General features: G+C 42.7%; 1 protein-coding gene and 1 long non-coding RNA gene across 16 annotated transcripts in view; one reads left to right on the top strand and one right to left on the bottom strand.

Moving 5' to 3' along the window:
* The window catches only part of LOC135902791 (coiled-coil domain-containing protein AGAP005037-like), a 583,363-nt gene that overhangs the window by 387,109 nt on the left and 170,259 nt on the right, over positions 1 to 25,995 (bottom strand). The gene's annotated exons all lie outside the window — the stretch shown is intronic.
* LOC139054801 (uncharacterized) lies at positions 11,986 to 24,545 on the top strand. Its single transcript, XR_011511513.1, has 4 exons — positions 11,986 to 12,274; positions 13,489 to 13,545; positions 14,609 to 14,799; positions 18,523 to 24,545. It is a non-coding gene; the product is annotated as an uncharacterized lncRNA (long non-coding RNA).

Here is a 25,995-nt window from a genome sequence, read left to right as displayed (position 1 = left end):
TAACCCTTTGTCACTCATCATTTTTTCCCTACCCTTGGAAGCCATTGGGTTGCTCTCGTAAACCGCCGGTTAAATGGTATATTATGCGCATTACGTGACTCGCCCAACCACAGTTATTATTCTTACGAGTCTTCTCTGCTAGGATGTGAAATAGAGAGAGAGAGAGAGAGAGAGAGGAAGAAAGAGGCTCTTTAATTAAAGCTGTAGAGATATGCCTGGCGGCATGCATGCATAGCATGCTGCTCCCGGTGAAAGCGATGATAACTGAAATGATACAATCAGTATATACGATACACGTGTCGGACACACAGCATACGGAATTAAAATATGTCGTTGAGAGCTGTGTATCGAAGAAAAATTAGAAAATTAGAAAATTTGAAGAACGCGCTACCCACAGGCGGTACGATAGGCAATGGTCAAAGTATACATGTCGCACCTGAATGTGCAAGTTGAGGTCGGGGACTATGGGACGGTATTCTGGAGAGTTAAAAATTTTTAGCAGCAACCTAAATGGGCTATGTTGTCGCGTATGTTGCACATAAGGCACAGTGACAATCACGCGCGCTTACTTTTATACAAGTACTTTGCGTCGGCCACGTTGAAACGGGTACGATGCAGACATGCATGATCACGCCTGTCAAGGCCACACGTCACACGGAAATCGCCAATGGGGTTTTAAGTGCGAATAAGTCTGTTTTGCGGCTTAGGGGTGGTCAGTGCAAAAGAAAACACATTAATTGAAACGTTGCTCGTAAAAAAAGGTACCGGGATTTAGACGATCAGCTATATGCTTGCGTTTGCTCCGTAAGCCACGCTGCCTTATTCATACTCTAATTGTCAAGTTTATCAATCGCTATTCTGCCACCTGTAGCGCTATCATTGACGTCGTTTGAAGTTTCTTTTGATTCCCAATAACCGTTCTGGACTATAAAGTAAGCAGAACATGCTCATTCACCCATTTGCAACGAGCTGTTATTGTCTGTGAAGCTCAGTTTTGGCACAATGCATAGTTATGCATTTTTTTCCCTCGAGGATAAGGTTCATCTGATTATTCTATCTTCTTCGGTTTATTTTATTGTATTGATTTGAGAGTGGCTGCCATATCCTCCGCAAGCCATGCCATACTCATCTGCACATCTTCTTAAACATGAACTCGCCCAGTATACGACCTCTCGGCCTGCTTCGAGCATGTTCCGACACTCCTCATAGGGCGAAACAGCAATGAGGTGAGGGGTGGATTAGAGGCTACGGGATAAGTATATGCCTTGGTCTATGAAGGTCGCAAGGTAAGGCTGGTATCAATCCACGTGAAAGATCCCCGTGAAAGGTTTCGTGCAATTATTTGCGCTTAATTAGCAGCTACGGAGAAAAAAAAAGTCTGAGGCTCCTGCAGTTAGCTCTCGGTGTTGATTAAATGGCGTTGTCATTTAATAGAAAGCCACTATTGTCGAAAACGAAAGACTACCATTTTTACGCGCAGCAGAACAGGTGATCAGGCGCTAGTGAACGCCGGAAGAACGCTGTGATAAATTTATGTTTTATCAGGGCGTGCGAGCTGCCACACCATATTTTGTGCCCAGCGTTGATTTAAGGTAGTAGTTCTGCGGAAACCCGCAAGGTGGAGAGAAGTAATAAATAAAGGGAAAATCAGACATCCGAAGAGACAACATCGGAAAATCAGATGTCTGATTTTACCCCTTTATTCAGCGTTGATTTACATCGAGCTGCCACTTTACGGCGAAGATTAGCATATTAAAGAAAAGTCGCAATTTTCCACGAAAGAGAGAGAAAATGATAATGAAATGCAGCAGGGATACGCGGGCTCTGCATGTTGTTCCAATTAGTACACCGCTTAATTAGTCCATCAGTTAAGATCCAACAAGGAAGAGTTGTAGCTTCTACTCTACACAAGGGAGGGGGGAGATGTAAAAGAGCGAGGAAAAGTGATATGAGGTTATCGCGCGCGTACGCACAGCAGTGTTTGCCGAGCGTTCAAATGCACTCGAACGGTGCAGCTGCTGATAAATGCGGGACAATATGGTCATTCCGATTGTGCACAGGCCACCGTAACAAAATTAATTGGTGATAAAGTTCGCAAAAAGTTCGTGCCATAATTATTACACTCGTCCGTATGTACGAAACATCGCTTGTGCCCTCTGTCCGGAATGCACACTGCAAACGTGACAATACCAGCCGAGGTAGTGCCCAGTGGGCACGGCGTTACTCTGCTGTGCTCCAGGTCGCGGCGGTCGCATGTCGAGAGAGGCTAGGTGAAAAAAAAAGAAAAAAAAAACACTCGCGCACTTAGATTTAGGTGCACTTTAAAGAAGACCAGGGTGGTTAAATTTATTTCAGAGTCACCCACTACGGCGCGCCTCACAATAAGATTGTGGCTTTGGCACATAAAACCACAGAATCGCAAACGTGGCAGCTTTAAAAAAGTTACACATTTGCGCGATTATAAGCAGCCGCCACTTGTTTGCATTAATTTATTGTGTTAGCAGCGGGCTTCGACTTCTGTTGTTCATTTTTCGCAAGTATGCATGTACCATCGGTTTTATTAAAGTGTGCGACGGCCATACCGACTTAACTTCGGCGCCACTCGTCATGTTATCAATGCCGTGAGTTAGCACCTGGCGCTGCAGTAAACGTGGTCCGCTCCTGTAAATTTTGCCGCGCAGTTGGTGTCAATTTTTTTAGGCCACACAACGGGAATTCAAAACATCGAACCTCGTACGGAAATTGGCACGGCATTCGATTTACACAAAGAAGGCCCGTTGCCTTTAAAATGTTGAATGTCGATCGCACCGTTATCAAAATTGCCTTGCTTAAATTACCTGCGTGAGCATTGCCTATAAGTTGCAGGAATAATGAATACCGATGGAAGATTTGGTAACGCGTGAAGCCAACACACAGTGCTGGCACTCGGTATGCGGAAGCACGAACTGGTAAATTGGTTTACTGCAGGAACGTTCGGTAAACATTCACCAAGGGACTACCAGGCCAGTAGACGTTATGCACGAAGTGCAGCTTCGAAGCCTGTAAAAGAATTATCTAATGGCGAAGTTTGGGGGAAGACGGCGTGACTCTATTGTATGTTTTCTTCTTCTTCTTCTTCTTTGCTTTGTTCGTTTAAGTGCAGCGAATAAGAACAAGAGAACAAAAAAAAAGAGGAGCAAGAGATTTGAGAAGCTTGCGCCGTTCTCGCAGACAATCTAAGTGCCGTAGAACTGGTACGGACACATTGTAGGCAGGTTCACTAGAACGAAAATTGATCGCTGCTCTGGGTAGGAATATTTAAAGAAGTGTAGAGGGTGGCCTGTGAAATTTTCAGTGTTCGGCATTTCTTTATTTACTTTTTTTTTGCTGACCTTAGGCATCTCGAATTTCGTGGCAGAACATAACCCGCTTCATTTTTTGCGTAGACAGACATTGGCAGAAACATGAATTAGATTTGTTATTCGACGCTAACGTGTGGAAAAAAGATTACAAATTACCGCCATCGCTTGCTCTTCCGGTGCCTGAGATGGTACAACTTCCTCTCGCTTATGTCATTATGATAACAACACCTTTTGGGATTACTGCTGAATTCAGTATCGCACTTCTGCACTAGCTGGTCGTCTCAATTAAGATCTTTCGGGAGAATAATCATCGCGGTTCTGCTACTGCTAAGGGTCTTTCACGCTAATTTACATACCGACATGCACCACGCGCCACTGACGTGATGCTCTGACCTCCGAGCGCATATCGGCGATGGTAAGCCCGTGGCCAGATCGGAAGAACGCGATGGTGCCACAGACAAGCAAGTGAGGCTTCAAACTGGCTCTATACAGAAGTAATGCCGCGTTGTCTGCTACCTGTGTTGCCACTACTAGCCGTTACTTATGTTACTACTGTTATCCATGTTACCACTACTAACCGACGAATGATACTCGTTCGGGACCCAAAGCACGTACTGTCCAGCGCACTCTGCCCCTATTCTATACAGGTAGCGATTCGCCGTGGTCGAGACTCGCGGGAAGCTTGGCAAACTGAAACGCGGAAAAGCACCAAGTATACGATTGTTTGATTACAGGTCAGCGAAAATCTAAGGGGCTTACTTAAAGTGTTGTTTTTGAAATACTACAACGAAAAAGAATTGGTTAAAATACCAGAATCGACTCAAAGTGCTGGTTGGGGCCACTAGGTAACCCATGGCAACAGATTATTAGCGGGAATAAAAGACAAGGATGTAGAAAGCGCTTTCACTTGCCTCGTTAATCTGCTATCAAAGTACTCGTCGAAATTGTTAGAGCTGTTCTCCGTGTTTCGCCTATACATTCAGCAAAAGCTACACCTCAGAGTATCGCGATTTCTTTGCTCACTGGAATTATCAGAGACGCTGGCTCGCTGGACAAGACGCGCACACGGACGCAATTTATTAATTGCCACGAAACGAACGCAGTCATAAAACAGCAGCCACCACGGGAGCCAAATGGCTATAGCCTGCTGTGCGTGATATCGCGGTGGTTTTCATATCAGACCACAGCGGCAGCGTTTCAACAAAGGAAGAGTGAAATAAATAAAAAAAGAGCGCCTGTGCACAGTGCTTTTCGTGCACGTGAAGTAACCCCAGGTTGTCAAAAGTAATCCGGAGTTGCCCGCTATGGCACCCCTCACAAATCCGTGTGCAGATCCGGGACGTTAAACACGGCAGTATTTATAATGAGTACACGCAAGACAGATTAAGCTCAATGAACATTAATGTAAAGTGTGCTATGTTAGTGAAGTATAGACCAAATTGTAGACAAATAAGTCTACTAGTCATCGTTTCAGCGAGGGTGCCACTGCAGCGCCATATTATCTACAGTAATCGTAGCACAAAACTGTGCTTTGCTTAGTACCGCAAGTATCGATCCTCATCGCATTGTGCACAGCATCTTCGCTCAGCAGATAAGCGAAGTGAAACGCACCATGTGTGTTCAGACTTACGGGATCATCAGTCAAGTCTTGCAGCTTCCGGGATTAAAAGTAAGTCTCTTATGTAAATTTAACAGATCTTTCTTCCTCTCCAGTAGTTTTTTAAATACGATCTGGCAGCATCTGACGGTGCGTTGTCGTCCTTTATAACTTATGGTGTACTCCTGTGCCTTTGTGACATGTTCTATCAGAATCGGGGAAGACAGCTTAACTAGTAAATGAAAAAGAAATGAATTCGACGTCGTATGTTAGAGTTCCTTTACACTTTGATATCTATATATTGCATATTAAGAAAAAGAATCCTTAGTTGTAAAGAACAATTTATCAAAACCGCATCTTGCGTCGTCACTTTATATCTGCAAACGGGAACGATAATTTTCGCCAACGAAAATAAAACTAACATTTTTATTTCACTATTACTCAGCAACAGGTCGCCCGATAAACGCAATGAATTCTGGTTAGTCGTTGCTACAAAGCACTGCCACTCAATACGGCAATATTAATAAGTAATATTTTATTAAAGAGACGAAATTTCAAAATTGCACGCACTCCTTTTCTTTTTTTTAGGAGACTTCGGTGGCTTTTGAGCCCATCGCACATGTAGGTAAAAAGTTCGTAAAATTATTACGAAGCAGGAATATTCAACCTTTTTTCCTGCAGAGCTCTGACTAATGCAATCACTGCAATGCAGAAACCCTTACACATAAAAGAAAAAATTTGGGGTTTCACGTGCCAGAACCAAGGTCTTATTATGAGGCACGCCGTAGTGGCGGCCACCGGAATAATTTCGACCCCTTGAGGTTCTTTTACGTGCACCTAACTCTAAATACGCGGGTGCTTCCGCATTTCGTCCCCATCGAAACGCGGTCGCCGTGGCCGGGATTCGATGCTGCGACCTCGCGCTTAGCAGCACAACACCATAGCCACTAAGTAACCGCGACGGGCACTCTTGCCCATTATATTCAAACAAAACATAATTCATCCCCTATGGGTACTATAATATGGAGACCGAACTACAATCGAGAGTTTATTTATTTTTTGCGCATTATAGGCCAAATAGTACAGCATGTTGCGCGATTGGCACTACACTGCGGTCAAATAGTCTGTTTTGAATATAACAGGAGGAGCCATTAGGTATTCTGTCGTGACTCGCTTCTCTAAATAATTGAATTTAGCTCTTAATAAGTTTAATAACGCGGTTTCCCGAGCAGCAGTCACGTACATTACCGAAACTGGTAATACTGCCCGGCAAGACTCATTATGAAGCTTGAGAGCGTGATGCAACATTTTGTTGCTCATATAATGTAGTGACTTTCTTACGGTATTACAAAGCCGTTATATGTATATTCTTCCTGGCCTTTCGAATTAAAATTATTTGCTGTTCTTATGCGGGAATATAAGATTTAAAAAAGAAGTGTCAGACATGTTGGATGATGTTGCTTTCGGCATCACTTGTTTCCCTCTGGCAATAAACAGAAAGAAAAAATCAAGCGAAATCCTTCTCGTGATATTGTTGCGCTCTACCAATAAGGCATTTATGCTGACTGACACCAAAGCGTTGGTGTTCACACCATTTTTCTTTTTTTGCTGCTACTATTACTATTACTGCAACTACATTTCTCTATATGTAGCCCACATCCAAGTACATGTTTGCAATATAATTGATAATAACGTAATTAAATATTGATAAAAAAATGTTGAGAGCACGGTTATAGAATAACTACTGAGACATCTGAGAAGAGGAACGCTGCTTCGCGCTGGCTTTCTTCGATTACGTAAACACTGTAACTTCGTATCATCTTATACTCGGAGCGTGTTTCGGTCAGAGGAGGAGGAAAGAACTTTATTGTGTGCCCTGCGAGTTGGTGGGGAGGGCCAAAGGCCCCGCCTAGGTGACGGCCAGGAGTTCTTGGGTCCTGACGGCATCCTCGGCCACTGCGCATGGTATTTGAGTTGTGATCACTAGTGACTCGACCATATCAGTTATGCAATTAAATGGTATTCATGACTGTTTTAGCGGCACTGATGACAAGGTCTTTGATTGGAGGCTGTCGATATCGCAGTAGAATAGTGAATCGTATTCGCTAGCGACCGAAGCCTCCCGGCGAGAGCCTAGTGATTATCATCGAATCAACCTTTATTGTTTCGTATGATAGCCAGGACCAAATCGCATGTGTACCATTAACTCGACGTACTCATGCTGACGTTTCCTCTCAATTATTTTGGAGAATTTTCATCTTCTGTGTCGCTCGCATAACGAAGTAGAAAATAAAAAAAAATTAACTGGGGCTTAGCTAAGATTATGCCTGGATATCTCGAAGCGAAAAGGTTCGGTGATGCTTATGGTTTAGCTTATGGTTATGCTTTATGATTTGGCCTTGGATATGCTTACGGTTTAACTTATCGATATGCTTATGTTTTAACTTATGGATATGCTTACGGTTCCGCTTATGGTTATGGTTTATGATTTAGCCATTGGGTATGCTTACGGTTTCACTTATGGATATGCTTTGGTTAGCTTATGGTTATGCTATACGTGTGCCTTGTGTGGTTATGCAAATTGCTTATCAATGATATATACCATAGGTTACGCAGGATTATTAAACTTCTTTATTCATAATTGTTGGGCACATTGTCTTGCGATTTCTGTACAGCCATAAACACAGCTCTCTGTATCGGTAGTATCACTCTCTTCTCCTTCCATGTTGAATGCGTACGCTTATTCTCTGGCAAGTCTCTGCGACACACACGCGCTTGCGGCGAACGTCAAACGATGACGCGTAGCGCGTGGCAGTGGCCACCTGCGCCGACTCCAAACACGCTTGTGGAGCCGATTCGACTCCGAACACGCTTACGGAGCCAATTCCGACATACGCCGGCTCGCGCGATGCGCGGGGTTGACTAGCGTAGTGAAGCTTTTCGCTTCAAAACCTCCAAAAGTTGTCGTTAGTCCCGTGGCAGGATAGCTACTGGTTTACCACCCCGCTCTTTCATGTTGTGGGTGTTAACTCATAATATGTTCGCAAATTTTCAGAAGTCTTGAATACCAAATGTTCTTGAATTCCGTTGTGCTTGGAATAAATTCACTGGCGTTTGGATTATTTCGGCTGCCGTTTAGATTAAATTGAGTGGCGCTCGGATTAAAATCACCGGCGCTTCGATTAAATTGACTGGCGCGTAGATTACATTGACTGGCACTCCGATTAAATTGACTGGTGCTTGGATTAAATTGAGCTGGAAAACCTGTAGTATTAGAAATCAATGCGCACGCTTTTGGAGAAATGCACTGGCTCTTTTATACTTACCTGAAGAAGAAATGTACGGGGTGTTTTTTCAGACAAGGCAGATTTGTTTATAAAACGGCTATAAACTCAACGAACGTGGCGTGCTTGTTCAGGGGAGTTCCTAAGCAAGACCGGCCCATTATGCCGCTAATAACGTGATCTTCAGAAGACTAATTACTGATACTGTATTAACTATTATATTAGTACCTTAGGGGCAGTTGTGTAATTGGCGAATTCAAAGGCGGTCACATTTTATAGCATCCTTACTTTTTAAACCTTCAATTTCGCACTTTATTCGCGATATTTTATAATTGAATTTCAATGGTAAATCCAGGCAATATCGAAACCCAGCGCCGCGGGAGCGGACAAAAGGCGGCTGTTAGACCGAAACGCTCCGTGAAGACGAGTGCGAAGAAGTTTGAAAACGAACGTCTCAGCTGGTGTGCTCAGATAGGCCTTGACATTTCCAAGGACAAGACGACGTACATGTCCGTAGCGAACAAGTATGGACGCCGTCTACTGGCACTCCGGCCTCTTCAGTTAACTCTGGATCAGCAACCATTACACGAGGCTTCAACTCTCCGTGTACTCGGCCTTGAAATAGATTCCTCCGGATCTGCGGGACCATGGGTCAAGAATGCAAAGCAACAGGCCGCAGAAACGATACAGTTGATACGTCGGATTGCGAAGAAATCTGGCGGAGCGAGCACCAACATGGCTCACCTTCTTGTCCGTTCTGTATTGCAACCACGACTCATTTACAGAGCCCAGTTTCATCATCTCAAGAAGGCACAATGGACTCGCCTTGAGGCCATTAATAACGAAGCTATGCGGGCCATAACAGGACTACCACGTCTCACTCTGTTGCCAACCCTACAGGCTGAGTCCCAACTCAACACTATTGACGAACTCGTACACCAACGTCGATGCTCGCGTGTCCTAAAGCCATCATATTTCGGCTCGGCTGCTTCACTGGCCCGGTACATGGGACACGAAATAGACAATCCAGCATCTACGAGACCCGATGTAGCTCCGTGGAAAAGCGTACAATTAAGTGACGATAAGCCTCTTGGTCGTCTGTATAGCCCGGTTCCTCGTCAGGCGAATGCGCATGTTTCCCGCCTTCATCGCGCCGATGACAATCAAGACGATGCGACTCTTGTAGCATACACTGATGCCAGTGTTAATGGCACCATATGATTCACACAGCTCTCGTGTGTCCATTGATACCAGAGGCAGGCCAAACATGCTCGTATGTTGCCGATCCTGCACCACCGGCCTACCTTGCCGAGCTTGCAGCCATACGAGATGGCTTGGCCGCGTTGCTACCTACTGTTCAAAATGCTCGATATTCTCAAATCATCATTCGCACAGACTCGACTCAAGCCATCCACGACATACGTAGGGTATCTCGGTCCACTCTATTGTCAGATAGTATTCACCGTCTTGCTGCCACTACAAATATCCTCATACGCGTCCAATGGGTGCCTCGAGCAGTCCTGCCGGGTCTCCTTGAAGCAGATATGGCAACCCACCCACAGATTACAAGATACCCACTTCCACATTTTCCTGAAGACGCCTGTGGACGACTGCACTCTAAGAAAAAAGAGAGTAAAAAGTGAGTCACAGCAACTTGACTCTCTTTTTTCTTCCGAAGACCCACTTTTGCGCGAGTAGAGTCAAAAAGAAGAGTCAACATTCCCGCATGGGTCGTTTGACTCTCAATAGCACGCTAAGAGTCATGGAAGATCGCCATTCCTCTGATATTCGAGATGAGTCTGGCGAGAGAAAGATTTAATGCAGGAGAAGAAATACCAGATAAACTCTTCTGTTTTAGGCAGGCCCTCGGGTTCCTGTCCTGGTTGTAATGCCGCCGTGTATCATTCTTTCATCCTTGTCATGTTCTGCAATTACTTCGAACTCTATATATTGATTTTTCTTGACCATGTTTGTTGATACCTCACACGCTTAAGCCATAGCTGGATTCCTATGATAAGGAAGACTTGGATTTGTCACACTGGTTCTGACCATAAGTAAATCTAAAAAAAAGTATTGGCTACTAAAGAGAGCACAGCAAAGAGATAAGTTCAGTAGGTGCAGTCAACAGTGTCGATTGTAAATGTAATCCCGCGACTTAAACTAAATTTCGAAGGTTTAGGTTCCAAAATCAATATCTTGTTATGAGGCGCACGGTAATGGAAAGCTGCAGATTTATTTTCAGCAGCTCGGGTTATTTAACGTGTACGGAATGCACGGTATACGCGCGTTTTCGCATTCTGCCCCCGTTGGAATGCGACTGCCGCGGTTGTGATTGGACCCGTCACCTCGAGCTCAGCAGCGCAACACCAAAGCCACTGGGCTACTGTGCGTTGCGTTCCGCGGCCACAAACAAATATTAACGTACGCAACACTGCTTTGGAACCCCCTAGAAATATAAAAACAAAAATACGGCAGTTTCGCCCCAATGCTGCCTGAACCACTGCACGAACTACTGCTGGAACCAATGTTCGTTGTTGCATCGGCTGAATAAACTGCAGTAAACATTCGCTTACTCCTTAAATTAGGAAGCACTGGGTCACGCGCGTACGTGCATACAACAGATCTCACTCAATGACGGCGAACACTCGCTGTCACAGCGTTGGCTTGACGAAGGGCGCGAACAGAGCGGACAGAACGCTTCTGCTGCCTCTTCCGTCAAAGCGTCTCCGCAAAATTGCGTTATCTGAGCGCCCCCCCCCCCCCCTCCCCCCCAGCTTTGCGTCCATCGGAAATTATCACCAAGACAGAGCGAGGGTGGCGCAAGACCGGGCTAGAGCAACGGCTAGAGGAGGAGAAGCGCGCTAAACTAGCGCATCCCGCATCCCTCTCCCGGCTTGCGCGCGTTTTATCACGTGACCTCCTATAGATACTTGGGGCGCCCATCGAGCCCGGCTCAGCCTCGAACACTTCCTTTAACGCGCACAGCCAACGGCGCGGGATAGGATCTTATCGCACTTGACTTTATACGAAAGCTCACGGTAACACCGACAGATATATTTTGACGGTTGTGTCCATATAATTGCTATCGCAAAATTCGCAATAAATAGAAATTTTTACCAAGGACCAACCACACTGCTTCTCCATGTCGTGAGAGAGCGGTGAACGATAGTTCTAGAAAATGTGCTGCTAAATCTCCGCCAAATGACTACGCTCGCATTTGGTGATCGCGGCACACAGTCGCAAGAACTTGTGGAGGAAATGCCAGAGTTCTGGCAGCTTCAGGTGCACTAGATCATTCAGCAACATGGGCGGCTTTGTAGTTCTACCTCACATCAGAGCAAACTGCACTAGACGGAAATCAAGGGCAGCCGCACCGTTATATCTAAGGAAATTAAGGACAATTACGCCGCGTCTTCACACTTCGAGCATGCTCCGACAGCCCACCGATAGATATTTCAAACGCAACCACGCTCGGACGAGCAAATTTTGCTTCTGCCAAGTGAACGTAGCGGGTATTTCAACACGCGTATTAAATTCATGGCTGTTTCATTCGTGAACATTACTTAAGTGACGTAAAATTATCAGTGAGCAAAACAGTTTTTATTTCAACGCGAGTAAACAAAACCGAAACTAGCGCAACTGTTCTGCTCAGTTGTGCAGCTACAAAATGATCCAAAGCCGAAGCCGTCAATAGCATGACGCCATTTTAAAGTTGCGCTGCATCACGCACGAGTATACATTGTCGTTGAGTGGTTCTGAAATCGCTGCGCTAGGGATGACTGCAACCAAGCGTTGCGACAAGTTACGGTGGGAGCTTCTGTCCGTGCTGTGTGATTGCGACGAGGGGACCGCCGCCAGCAGCAGCGTTTCGCCGATTTCGTCTTTGCCGACATCGAGCAAGTGCGCTCGCCGGAAGCGTCCGAAGTGCTGCGGTTTGCACTGCATCTTTCATTGTGATATGGGAGATCGCAACGGACAGAGACGACCAGATGCATACGAACCACTACCAGCGGGGACCTGTGACCTGTGCCATATTTCTCTTAACGTCTCAGGTAAGCATATCAGCTTTTGTTCCGAGTTTACAAACGGCGCGGACTCGGTCCTTCCGGTATGGCTACATTTTGCGCCACGTTTCTCTTGGCAGTTCACAGACGTTTCTTGGGCATGCGTGCGCGTATGTATGCGAAAATACTACTGGCAGACGGAAGCCTCAGGAGAGCATCTGAAATTATTGCAAAGCTGTACTGCCAGGAGAAACACCGTTCTTAACGACTCCGGTGACGAGTGGCCTGTCGCATCGAAAGATCCGTAGAATATCAAGTACTGTCCTGTGTAACTTGAAGTGTAGATACAATACTAGTACCAGTGTAACTTTCGCTGGCGAAGACAGGTAGTCGAAAAGACAGCTTGTGTATTCTGAAGATTTACTAGCGCTTTAGGTATATTACCGCGAATAATAAAAGCGCTACAACGCTGTATGGCAGTGTCAGGCGATGTGGCAGCACAGATATCTTAAGAGCGGTAAAGCGGCTGCATGCACAAGCGAACAGACACAGCGCTTTAAAAGCGCTGAAACAGAACAAATTTTATGTGCATTTGGCTGTAAGTAGAAAACACAAAACACGTTAGCTGACAATCTAAGCCGATGTATAATGTTATTATTTTTTATGTAATCTTTATTTTCATGGTGGTAAATATTTAAAAGCATGAATTTGCTGCAACCTTTATATAGTAAATCCTACTAGGCGCACAAAACCTGGCTGTGTTATGCACAGAATTTGTGGTATTCCTACTGGATTTTCTATTTTGAGTCCGGTATTTTATGAAAACGAGGGTCTTTTTATTTGTAGTCTTATGTTAGTGCAGATATTTGGCAAGCAGAAATGAATCGATTCCAAGGTGGTACCTCTTGGTGAGCTACATATAAACCCAAGTTTCTCCTGTCTTGGCTATTGTAATGTGCATATAACAATTTTAAGTATATACTGCTGTAGTTGGCTTAGTCGCTGTCGCGTATTTTGTAAAAGTAGAAGGCTATGATTATTTTACTGTTTTCATGCAGAAATACCTTTCTTTGTTGTACCAAGAAACGCTCACAGCATTAAATGAAATGAAGTGTGATGTATTATTCTGCTAATTTAATAAAGGAAATTTCGTCTGCACTGCATCAGAGATTAGTTTACTTTCTTTTACTAAACAATGCGTTATCTCCTCTGCTACGGCTGTTCTGTGTATTTTTGTAATTTTGAAATGTACTTTATTTTAGGTATTCAAGAAATGCCAACATCCAGAAGAAGACGCCATCTTATCCAGCACGTTATTGGTGAGACAGATCGTAGCAGGGACTTTCGCATATCTCATTAGCATAAGATGCTATTTGTTGTAATTTTTGTGTCCACTTTCCTGGCCTTTATTCATTTCAGCATTATTGTGCAAAGGGTAATACTTTTACATCGAGATAGAGTAATTGTCCAAAGGAGAGACATAGCTGGAGGAGACGGCACACATGAGCCTCCTTTGTCCGTATCTCTATGTTGCGCCGTTACTCTGTCATTGTCTACCAACAAGCCCAAGTTCTTCATCAGCTACATTTACTAATTCTCCGTTATTACAATTTCATTGATACAACATTGAAAGTACAGAGGTACACAGGAAGACAGAGACTTGAAATGATGAAGAGCCGTAGAACAAGGAGCATCGCTGGAGCCAATGTTTCGACAAAGAGAAGGAGATAAGTTTTCTTGTCAAAATATTAGCTCCAGTAAAATTTCTTGTTCTATCACTATTTATGATTAAAAGACAGCATTATTGCTCTTGCTGAAGTATTATGCATTATGGAATAAAAATTGGCAGGGTTAAATGTCAGGAATGTGATATTTCTTGTGTATTTTAATGCTACAGCGAAAGCCAGAAAAACAAGATGTAGAGAACCACGCTGTTACTTGTCACTACCCAGTTTGGCCAGCTTCATCAGAGCGTGCACTTTGTTGCATTATCGACCACTGGAATTCATTAATTGAATTGCTTCGTGATTACTTATATTTAGAGATGCTGAACTTGTTTTAATGCAGCTTAACATAGTGTGTGTAAAAAATATACAATGACATTTTAAGAGGCTTGCAGTTGACTAGCAGATCACTTGATGGTATGAGCTCAGGTTTCCACTGAGCTTCCGTGCACAAATCGGATGCACATTCTCTTTTTTTTCATTGCTTGGATTTTCATAAGCATAAGTACCATTTCTTCTTTGTCAATGTTCTAGTTGTGTTGTGGGACCTAACTGTTTACATTTATTTGTATTGGTATCCATGTTCCACAGACTGCTTAATTTTTCTTGTAAATTGTGACATGGTAGGACTAAGAGCATTTGTGCAAATTTGCTGCAGGTACACTCTGGTGGCTCCCGCCCCTGCATCCTACCACCACTGTGTCCTGACTACGTCCACTAGGGAGTTTGAAGCCTTTGGCGGCTCCTGCCGCTGCGTCCTGCCACCACCATGTCCTGACTACGTCCACTAGGGAGTTGGCAGCCTTCGTGATGATGCCAAGCAGGCTGGAAGCCAACAGAAAGATTAATGTAAATACATGTGATTAAGTGGCAACTTTTTGAGTGAAGTGGCTTGTAGCCACTCAGCAATGAAAGAGTTAACTTCAAAGCAGTTTAGACTCCCTGCTATCGGTGCAGGAATGCTCAAGTCCATGCAGTTTGCCTTAGCCGCCAAAAGGCTCTGTGGATTAGACGAAACGCGCTGCAAATTTTGAAACCAGTAGGAGACCACTTGTACATTTTTTTTCTTGCTTAACAAAAAACTGCTTTGATAAAGCTTTAGCAATCTAAAAAGAATACGGTGTACACTCATATATGGTATTGGGCATAAATTTACTAGGACTGCCTCAATAGTAAGTATGCCGATAAACACACCAAAACTGACTTTTTTTTGCTAGTTCATCCGCATCTCTGTGCACTGCTGTATAATTTATGTTCCTGAAACCAGTTTTTGCATGCAGCACAACTCCTAAATATGTGGATTACATAAATTTGCAGCTTTTGCTGTAAGCCAGATTCATGAAAATAATGTTAATTGGCCATTTTGTCCATGTTTAATGACCCATAATAAACTGAGCAGTGGCTAATAAGCAGTTCAATTTTTGGTGTAAGGCCTCTTTTTATAGTCCCGAAAAATTTGGCCCCTTTAATGAAGGAACCAATTTTTCTGCTATGCCTTTTATGATGCATAGATTGGTGCATTACACAAAATCTCACTTAGTGCTTGCGCCAGTAAAAAAACTTTTTAAGTTAAGTATTTTTTGAAATTAACATTTGTGCTATATTGAAGGGCCTCCAGTTCTTCAAAAAAAATTTCAAGTGGTCGTGTGCCAGGTCGGTACAGCTCGCATGGAATTGCCTACTTACACAAATAGGGAGGGCCATGCCCTCCGTGGTTGCTCAGTGGCTATGGTGTTGGGCTGCTGAGCACGAGGCCGCAGGATTGAACCCCGGCCACGGCGGCCGCATTTCGAGAGGGGCGAAATGCGAAAACACCCGTGTACTTAGATTTAGGTGCACATTAACACTTTCGTGACTGCGGGAAAATCGGTAGTTTTAGGGTAGTCTGGTAATTATTTTTTTTCCTGCCACAGGAAATGATTCATGTTGAAGTGTATGATATCAAATTGTAGAAGAAGAAATTATCTTTCTAACGGTATTAATTTCAAACAACATTTTAATTAATAATAGTACGAAAAAATTAAGCAAAACGAAAAAATTGCAACAAAAATGAGAAAGATCGATAAAAACATCAATGCTGCTTAGCACAAAAAAAATATTTACAAAAATCGAAATATACATTTTCAACAAAAGGGCCATATGAAATCAGCCTGCAAATATTAGCTCTGTATCTACAAAAGTTCTTCAGGTACTCTAGAAAACATTAGACCTAGTGTCGTCTATCGTGCCACCGTGCGAAGCAGTTTCTCGATGAAGTGAAACAGAGGTTAGCTGCACGTTTCGCAGATTTGTTTTCTGCGCAACTTTTCTTTCTTCATAGCACAGTTTACACTTTTGAACCTAAGGTGCGCTCCGAGAGGGAACAACAGGCTCAACTGGGGGGTCCACAAAATGTGGCTCATCATATCCCAGCAGCTGGTCGATTAGTCTAACCTGAAGGCAAACTGGTTGAAGTGCAAACTTCGCGATAATTCTGGGACTTCTGGATGCTGCTGATGATGCTCGTCAAACATCATAAAGCTATTTACTACAGCTATATCGATACAGTGGAAAAACAGTGTCTTCCACCAACGCACGGACTTCATAAGAATGTTGTAGGATCCGATCAGCTGGTCAGATTTATCCGCTCCAAGCATGCCCACATTGTATTTCTTGATCAGCACCGGCTTCTTCACGGACACTTCTGTCCTCATACTCCCAACTTTCTTTCTTCGCTTTGTAAGGACGAGTTTATTCGCTGTCTGCGCGGTAGACATATTCACAACCCGCCTGTCTTTCCATTGCAAGTACAAAACATCCTGCTCCCGCCGCCATCGAACTCTGCCTTCTCTTTTCGCTTTCTTTTCCCACTGTGTGCCTTTGAGTTTACTTAGAAAGCCACGCCGATCTTTCCACATTATCCCACATGGAAGTGTCTTGCGCTCCAGTAAATGAACAAACAAAGATGTGGAAGTGTAGGAATTGCCCAAAGAAATGATGCAACCCTGATCAAGATAATTTTTGCACAGCCGCGTCACAACATCGAATGCCAAACCTTGCACGCTAGGCTCTTCGCGCTTTCCCGTGTAGACGCTGAACTGAACAGTGTACCCCGTTTCTGAATCTGCCAAAACCCATAATTTGTAACACTTTATCCCTCATGCACTGGCGAATTCCAGACCGACCTTTTGATTTCACCATTTTCTCCCCGACGGATAGGTTCTGACGCGGTTGAAAAAATAACGTGGAAGAATCGTTGATGTGCTGAAGCAGAGAGGATATGCGGTGAAGCTTGCCATGGGATGCGACGGTCGTCTTCCCTGGATCAGACACCCTCAGGAAGGAAAGCAATGCCTTGAACCATTTCCTTGGCATCACTGTAGGCAGAAGAAGCCCGGAGAATAATCTGCATGTGCTCCAATAACAATGCAAGCATGGGACTTGCACGATTCCCATGTATACGAGAAGTCCGATGAACTTGAGCATCTCCTCTTGAGTGACTTCCTTCCGCGATCTATCTCTCGCTGTACGTGGGCTTCTCGAAAATATGCATCCACGCATACTTATTTGTGTTGTTGCATATATCCCTGATGATTTCGGCGGCGAAAAACAACAAGAAATTGACGGCTCTTACGAACCGCCGCGCAGCACTCCGGAGCGCGATACCAAGGTCCACTTCCGGCGGTCTTCATATACAAAACTCCACTCTCTGCGTGGCCGCCGGCAAATGGTCCTGTCTGAATGACATTGACACCCTGCAGATAGGAACTGTAACCCTTAGAACACGGCGGAAATCCTTACGATGCGATAACATGGTCCGAGAAGAAAGCAAAACTCACCGGCGGATACCTGTCAATGTTCCATGGCAGTTTGCTGCACTGTCGTCGTCTGTACTGAAGTCCGACGAATTGAAGTCGTCTTCCGAGTTTGTGGTGCTGTGATCATCCACAAATTCGAGCCCAGATGCGTCGGAATCCGTCGAAACTCACCGTTTCCATGGAGCGGATGCGCACGACGTAAATGCCATCTCGAAAACAACGAGTGCTCGTCACCCCGACCATGCAGGCGCTTTAAAAATCCCTACACGGTGGAAAAGAGAAACACAAATCTGAACCTGATAAAATAGTCTCTCTTTAACCTGTTCGATGGCGCTAGCTGTCCTAAGCGCTTGGAGAGGCACCAAAATTCGAACTTGTACCACCGAGAACATACTGTCGACGGGAATAGGTGCGGTCACGAAAGTGTTAAAGAACCCCAGGTGGTCGAACTTTCCGAAGTCCTCCACTACGGCGTGCCTCATGATAAGAAAGTGGTTTTAGCAAGTAAAACCCCATAATTTAAATTTTTTTAGGGAGTTCCAAGTACACTTGACTTTATGTTAAGATACTATTATTCATCTACAAAAGACAAAATGAAACATTCCATCCTATAAACAGCTCTTAACACTCATTTACACTTTTGCACATCTTTATACCTGAAGTCTGGTGGCTTGTGTCTGTTTTCATTATCTGCTATGTGCCCATGGTAAACTTCAGGTTTGCCCTATGGTGAAGAATATTGTGGTGCTTATAGATATCGATCTGTGTTTTTCAGGTTGCCTCGAAATTTTACCAAAGCCGTACCACACACGGGCCAGGCCTCTTGCAAACGGCGTATAACCAGGCTCAACACATGAGTGTCGAGTGAGTCCGGAGATCAAGGCAACCTGCTGTGCGACCAGCGTGCAACCTTTGGTGACCTCTCTACATGTTCCGCCTATTTCACAGCTGCACCTCAGCTGCAACTTATGCAAACAGCATCACCAACTGTGGTCACTCATCAAACCATGGATGAATGTTAGGGTGGAGTGATTTGAAGAGACATTCTATTTGTCTCTTCAAATTCTTAGCAAATACTTGTGTTATTATAATTAATATGTGTCTTTAGTGCCTAGTTTTTAATGGTTCCTTTCTATTAGAATTCTCACCATCGATTCCTGCTATTACTATAATGTATGTCTTTATGCCCAGTTTTTCGTAGTTCTTTTGTACTTGTGTACGTAATTGATAGATTCATACTTGTTATACAGAAGGCTAAAATGCAAACTTACAGCATTTTTTTCTTTCTTTTGATTATCTACAGCACTGCAAAGTGTTCAAGAAATGTAACCTAACATGAGCTCTTGTGCAGGAAAAATTTAAGAGCAATATAGAGTACTTATTTCAAACACCCATTATTCTTGGAAAAGTCAAGAATATAGGAGCACAAAAAAGAAAATATTAAACTAGAGAAACATAAGTTCCCCTCATAAGTCTGATAATAATGTGACTTCCTTTCACTGCAAAGATACCAGTAATATACTCGCACACAAGGTTTCAAACAAGAAAGCTATGATGCCCTTTGCATTTCTCGGTGCCCATTTGTCACACTGACGAATGTCAAAGGCATCGTAGGTTATATGCACACATTGGTTGTGTTACACTTTTGAGTATTTCATTTCTCAAACACAAAGGTTTACAGCAGTGCTTTAAATAGCAAGTGCATTTCCTAATTTATTAGTGCAAGAGTAACAGTACAGATCATGTAAAAATTATTTTACAGTCCATGGATGCACGCTTCTGATGACATAGCAGTGACGGGGTCGTGGGATGAATGTCTTTATTTCAGATTTAAATATTGGCTTCCAGGTCTGGGTTAGTCTCCTACTCTGAGTAGTCTAGGTCAAAGTCCATTTACTAGAGAAAGTGAATTAAACTAGAAATTATAAACATCAAAAGATCTTGTTTAGGACACTAATGAGACAATCAGCAAGGTTCTTTGGTTATTCATTTCCAAATTTGTGAGGATATATGTTATGACTGGTTTCAATATTGTGAGTACAAATATTTGTTTATTGTCACACTAGAGTGGGCTGCCCCATTTGTATACAACCCCTTTACAGGCTAAAAATTCCGTGTGTTACCCTATTTACTCGCATAATGATCACACTTTTTTGCAAAAAAATTGACTCAAATTCAGGGGTGCGGTCATTACACTGGTTAATTTTCCCGCAAAAAGAAAAAAATATATTATCTGGCATTTACTACGGGATGACAACAGGTCAACAAATAGGCGGCTGCTGCTGTATGTAGTGCAGGACACGAAAAAAAATGGTGGCCGGCAGAGCAAGCCGAACGCGCCGAATGCATTTTTCTTCTCGTGAGTACATTACAGTGCATTCAAGCAGTTTCTTCCATATTAGTAATGAATAATATTTGCAAGTTTGCGGCAATAACATAGCCATGCCCACTTTGAGGGGACAGAAACAGATGGGCGCACTTAGCTGCCAGTGACATAGGAACACATGCTGCGGAAACTGCGGCATTTGTCTTCACCACTATCCTAACGTGGCACGTTTCCGCTAAGGGTGGGTGAATATCTTAGCTGCGTTACAAACGTCGGCGAATGAATAGGGTACACTTCTAACCTATCAGTGTAAACGTGGCTGCTATCATTGCCGCTCGCGATTTGTTGCGTGCCCACAAGTGCAGATGAGAAGAATCGAAAGACGCCTTTTTTTGTTGTTTTTATTGACCACAACCATTATAAAGCCTACACATAATAAAGGAAAGTTTGGTTGTAGCTTTTTTTTGTCGTAGAAGTGCGGAAAGTGATGAAAGCAATGAAATGGGGCATCTGCTTAAGAAAGTTTTTTGCGTGCAGACTGCTTGGTTTGTCTTGAAGAGTCGTTCGCATAGCAGTCGACAGATGGTAAGCGCGATCATTATTAGCTAGATTTGGCACGTGACACATCGCTGCGGCAAGTTCGGGGTGAAATCATTACATGGGAAATAAAAAAAATCGAATTAAAACGACAAAATTTAGGGGTGCGATCATTACGCGAGTGCAATCATTATGCGAGTAAATACGGTAATAGGCTGTTTTTGGTTTTGTGCACTCTATGTTAAGGGATGCAAATGGCGACATACAACAGAATGCAAAAATGACTAATGAATTCAAGCAGGGCATGGGGCTTTTTAGGCAGATGCGTGCGTGTGCTATTTATAAAGCTCCCCATGGTATGCCTGAAGGCATTTTCTAACACTTTGGTAGAATACACTGACACCCACTTATTAACTCCTCGAAACAACTTTTTTATATATTTGTACTAGAGATTTGAATATACTGTCATTCATAAAGTGTTTTATTAGATTTGAATTGTCATTTATTTTTGTGTAGCTGCTGTTTTTTAGTTATGTCCTACACAGTGGCAAAATATTTTGGGGGGCACTTTCCTGTGTATAAAGTTTTCAGAAATAGCTTCATGCTGTATCTTATTTAGCTATTCGTATACTGCAAAGTGGTGATACCTATCCAAACGGCTTGTACAATTACTGGAACTATGCAAGAATATATTAGGCCACATTAAATAATTTTACAGATTGCAATTTCAATTAGATATGAGCATTCTGCATATCTTGAAGAGTACGTATGCCAAATTTCATTAGTATAGGACAACTATAAGTGCATAAGGTTATTCTCATGCTATTGTGAGAAAATGTTTTTGAAGTATATTCAATAGCTTTTTTTCACAATAGCATGAGAAGTATGCAAGATTAGTAGGCAGGCCTCTCTGCCTGCCTACTAATCTTGCATACTTCTAGTAACTTTACATGCTGTTTGAATAGATATCGGTACTTTGTAGTCTACGAAGAGCTGAGGTAGCTACAGCACACTGCTTTTTGTGAAAATTTAGTACACAAGAAAGTGCCCGCAAAGATCAGTGTATTTTCCCATTGTGTGGGACATAACTCAAGAAGCAGCTAAAGAAATACTAATGACATATATGAAATCTGCATGAAGAACTCTACAATTTGCTCTCTTTCAAAGCCTCTAGTACGAATAATAAGACTGTTTCGAGTAATATTCAATCAGCAAAACATGCCCCTTGCTATAGTGACCTACAACAGAGAAACGCAGATTGAATGCAAGTCTTTTTGTTAAAGCGACTCTGGGCTGTCTTCCCAAGGGCTTCTGTTAAACACTGAAATTTCCTGCATTTACCAGAAGTGCAATACTAAAATGTTTGTGGATGTGCAATTGGTATTGGCAAACTAACAGAAAAAAAGACAGTTCTGTGAAATGAGGAATTGACTATAACTTTGTTCGACATTTATATTTTGACTCCATATCTTTGTTTTGTGCTTTGTACTGAGTGTTTCAGCAGTGACTGCCGCTAAAAATTGAACATATCTGCTTCATGACAATGCGACAATTTTCGCTAACAGAAATTTATAGCAGTGGCAGGCATTATAATTACAGTACTCAATAACGTCTAGTTTGTAAGAACTCAGACTAGCACCAGTTCCGAGATACACAACCCAAAAAGACATGATCAGATAGGTTTATCTTCCACACAGAATTGTCCCATAAGGCTTACAAAATGTTTTGTGGCTAAGTAATATCTGCAACAGCAAAGCATGTTCCACCAAGTATGGCGATAAATATTTCAGAGCTGTCAGTCTGAGGACTCCTACAAACTAACAATACCTTCAGCACTGACTAGCCTCAATAATAGGATGTCAGCCATTTTGCTGAAATTAATAAAACTTCAATTATTGTGATATTGTTTACGAAAAAATTTGCAATTGTAATGCAGTTCTAGTATCTGTCACTTGTAAATATTTTCCAATTAGTTTTTCAGACTACAATTTTTGGTAATAGAGGTATTCATTGCAGAAAGATCTAGTACATGGCACTTAATAATAAAGGTACTGGTCATTGTAGACTTTCTGTTGCACAGCTGTTTCTTGAAATCTGAAAGGATGTACCCGCCTCCTTATGTTAGCTAGAAACGGAAATCTGTCAGTATGTTTTGTTTAAAATACAGCTGATCAACCCGATAGTTAGGCTGCTTGCCAAATATAAATCATAACAATAATAGTGAAGGACCATAATAACAAAGTGATGCTGACTCATAACTATGCCCAGCTACATCCACGCAGCTGTGCCATACAATGTGCATGTGTTCAGAAGAGCCAAATGCCCCAGAGAGAAAGCAACAGTAACTCATTGTTTGTCATCTTGTTCAAGCAGATTATGCGCTAGCTGTAATTTATGCTCAGTAAATACATAAATCAGTCATGTCAGGTGTCTTACTTTGGGTTGCAAGTTCGAAGTTCTTGTAATCTTGCTTGTTTTTATTTTGTTTCCTTTGTGAGCATGAGTGACTTGGTTGCCTTCGCACATATTCTCAAAACTGTTTCATCACTGGGAATCAGGAAATTTAATTTACATATGAAATTCCCAGTTCCCAGTTACTAATTTGGTAGGCTTTGAGCTTAATTCTCTTAACTTTTATATGTTTAGCTACCAAGTAGTCTTATCGTGCATTGAAACATATCCATGCAATGCAGAGAGGGCACCCAAATTATAAATATCTGTTCTTGCTTTCTACCCTGCTCTGGTGTTTTCAAAACCTAGCATTGGTGCAATGGCCTGTCTGCAGAAAAGTAGTAAAGTGGCTAAATTTAAAGGTCAACAACATAATTAAGATACAAAGCAAAAATATAAGTTCGCAATTGTCCCCCATAACGAGAGTTCTGCTTAGAATTTAAAAAAAAATTGACATCCTGCTGTGGTGTGAGAATTGCTCTGGGTGCCAAGGGGACTACGTAGCACCTGTACTAGTGTATACAAAGCAAAAAAACAAGGTCACTCCAGATTGGAACGGCAGTGGAAAGTCAAGCACAGATGCTTTATTTCATGCACCATTAATGTGGCTTATCATCTGCTCCTGTTGTATGGGAATGCATACGTTGGGAAGACAATCCTTCGCACCATTGTTACCTTAGCGGGACACCAGAGAAAGGTAGAAATCGAGAACAGGTATTCACACTTGGTTGCCCACATTGTGTTATTTGGATGTGTTTCACTCTACAAAAGACTACTGTGGTAGGTAATCATAATGACAAAGACAAAACAAATAAAAGAGGTATGTGTCAGTCATCCGTCCGTGACTTCCAGTGTTTATAGAAACACTTCTTTGTGTATATGTGCCAAGCCGTAGGGAGGCTTTACGTAACTCAGTCATGCTTGCTAAGCTAAAGATTGGAATAAGGAAAATCACAAGAACATTGTATGAGTGATTTATAGATGTGGCACCTAAAGTAACTTATTCATGTATGTCCTGAGGATAGATTACAGCCAGTGCATAATGTGCTCTTACAGGATGACTTGTGATGAGTAAAAGAAGCCTTCCTCACATCTTCCTCTTTGTTTCTTTTGGATCTTTGTGCACTATGAGTATTGTTACAGCTGCGTGCATGCAGCTGGGTATAGTTTGTTTATGTGTTCTGCTTCCTCTCTTGTCCTCATCATTCATGCGCTATCTTTGCCGTAACAAAATACAGCTGCCTGTGCTACTTATTTTGTCAACGTGTTTGCATTATGGAAAGTTTTGTATTAGCGGTTATTTCGACCTGTGAAATTGTCTGTGTCAGCTATTTTACTTAGTCTTGCAAAAGTATGTTTCTCAACATAAATAAATGATCAGTATAAGTGTTGCTGTATTTATTTTTGTAATTTTGTCAGTTATGAGATTTTTATACACTGTTGCATGTTGTATGACAGAATAAAATTGATGCACAACTTTTTAATGTGTTTTTCAGATCAATTTTCATCTCACGCTAACATGCACAAATTGTGTGGGAAAAAGTGCCAACAAGAGTACCATAAGGTAAGACAGCTGTTTTTACTATTAGACTGGATTATCAATTGCCAACCAGTTGTTTTCAGCAAGCATAGCATAATGCATAGGTAATGTAATCTAAGTTGGAATATTGTTTTTATTGCACTTCCTTATATGGGTCTCCTTTATACATAAGTGCAGCCTCTCTTATTTGTTATGTGTAGCTTACTTGCTTAGAATGTTAAGTCGTAAGTTAAGTCTTTTAGAACAGGGAAATAGGTGGAACTTATGAATCTTTTGACATATTATAAGAGACTTGTGCGGTGGTGAATTAACCTTCTACATGAGTTACATAATATTTTGGGGTCTCATTATGGTTCTGAGTGGCATTGCAGTGTCATGCATATGCAGCTGCAGGCTACATATTGGATATTTATTTAAGACTGTTTTGCTTAGTTGGCTATTGATTCCAGTTTAATGGTAAAGAGAACTGTCTTGCTTTCATAGTGATTCTGTGCTGACTTATACATTTGAATTTTCCAGAAGACAATAACAAAGATTGATGAAATATTAACTTTTTCTTGCTAACCTGCCATGTGCTTTTTGTCAAGTTTACTGTGGATTCTTTGTTATCCTATGTTGTCTTTTCATAGTAGTCTTCTTGAGAACTAGCCGTAGTCGTGTGTACTTACAGCAAGAGTTGTTGACACATTTTGAAAAGCGGCTCGACACTGCCATCCAAGAGTGAAACGACTTACATAGATTAGTTACCTTACTTTATTTGCAAGAGGCCGGCACCACGCACTAAGGGTAACTTGACACACTGCTGGAGTCATCAGACTCATCTAGAATAGTTCGGTGAGTCATTCTTGCAGTGTTCATGAGACACTTTATCTTGAGTCGTTGGACTCATTTAGAATTGTTAACGGACTCCCTCAGCACTAGTCTTGTGACCCTTTTGAGAGGGTATAGGTGACTATTACAACAGAGTATGCATGGCTATTGTGTGCGGAGTCACGCAAACACCTTGTATTGAGCAGATAGTCTCGGGACTCTTTGCCAAAAGAGAGTTCGGGTGTCTCCCACAAAGTGAGTCGTATACGTGACGAGTCCAGACTCTTCGAAAAGAGTAAGGGATACTCTTTTTTTTCTTAGTGTGTGATTCGGGAAAAGGAAAACCTCCGACGTACCACACGAGCTCTCATACCTCCGTGTGGGTCAGACCTCCCTGGTGGGTTAACCCGCCCAGAGGAGGTTACGTTAAGGAGGCTACGTGTCGGGGTCGCGCTCACCCCGTCTGTGACCGCTCTCTGTCCACAACAGTACCATGGTCCTTACGGCTCATCGCGCCCATTTTGTAGCACAGGAATCCAAAATGTGACAGTGACACACCTATTATGGACGTGCCCAGGGCTTCA

This window comes from Dermacentor albipictus, chromosome 1, assembly GCF_038994185.2.
Source record: "Dermacentor albipictus isolate Rhodes 1998 colony chromosome 1, USDA_Dalb.pri_finalv2, whole genome shotgun sequence".
NCBI classification, from domain to species: domain Eukaryota; kingdom Metazoa; phylum Arthropoda; class Arachnida; order Ixodida; family Ixodidae; genus Dermacentor; species Dermacentor albipictus.
Note: the sequence above shows the minus strand (reverse complement) of the source record. Positions and strands in the feature narration are given on the sequence as shown.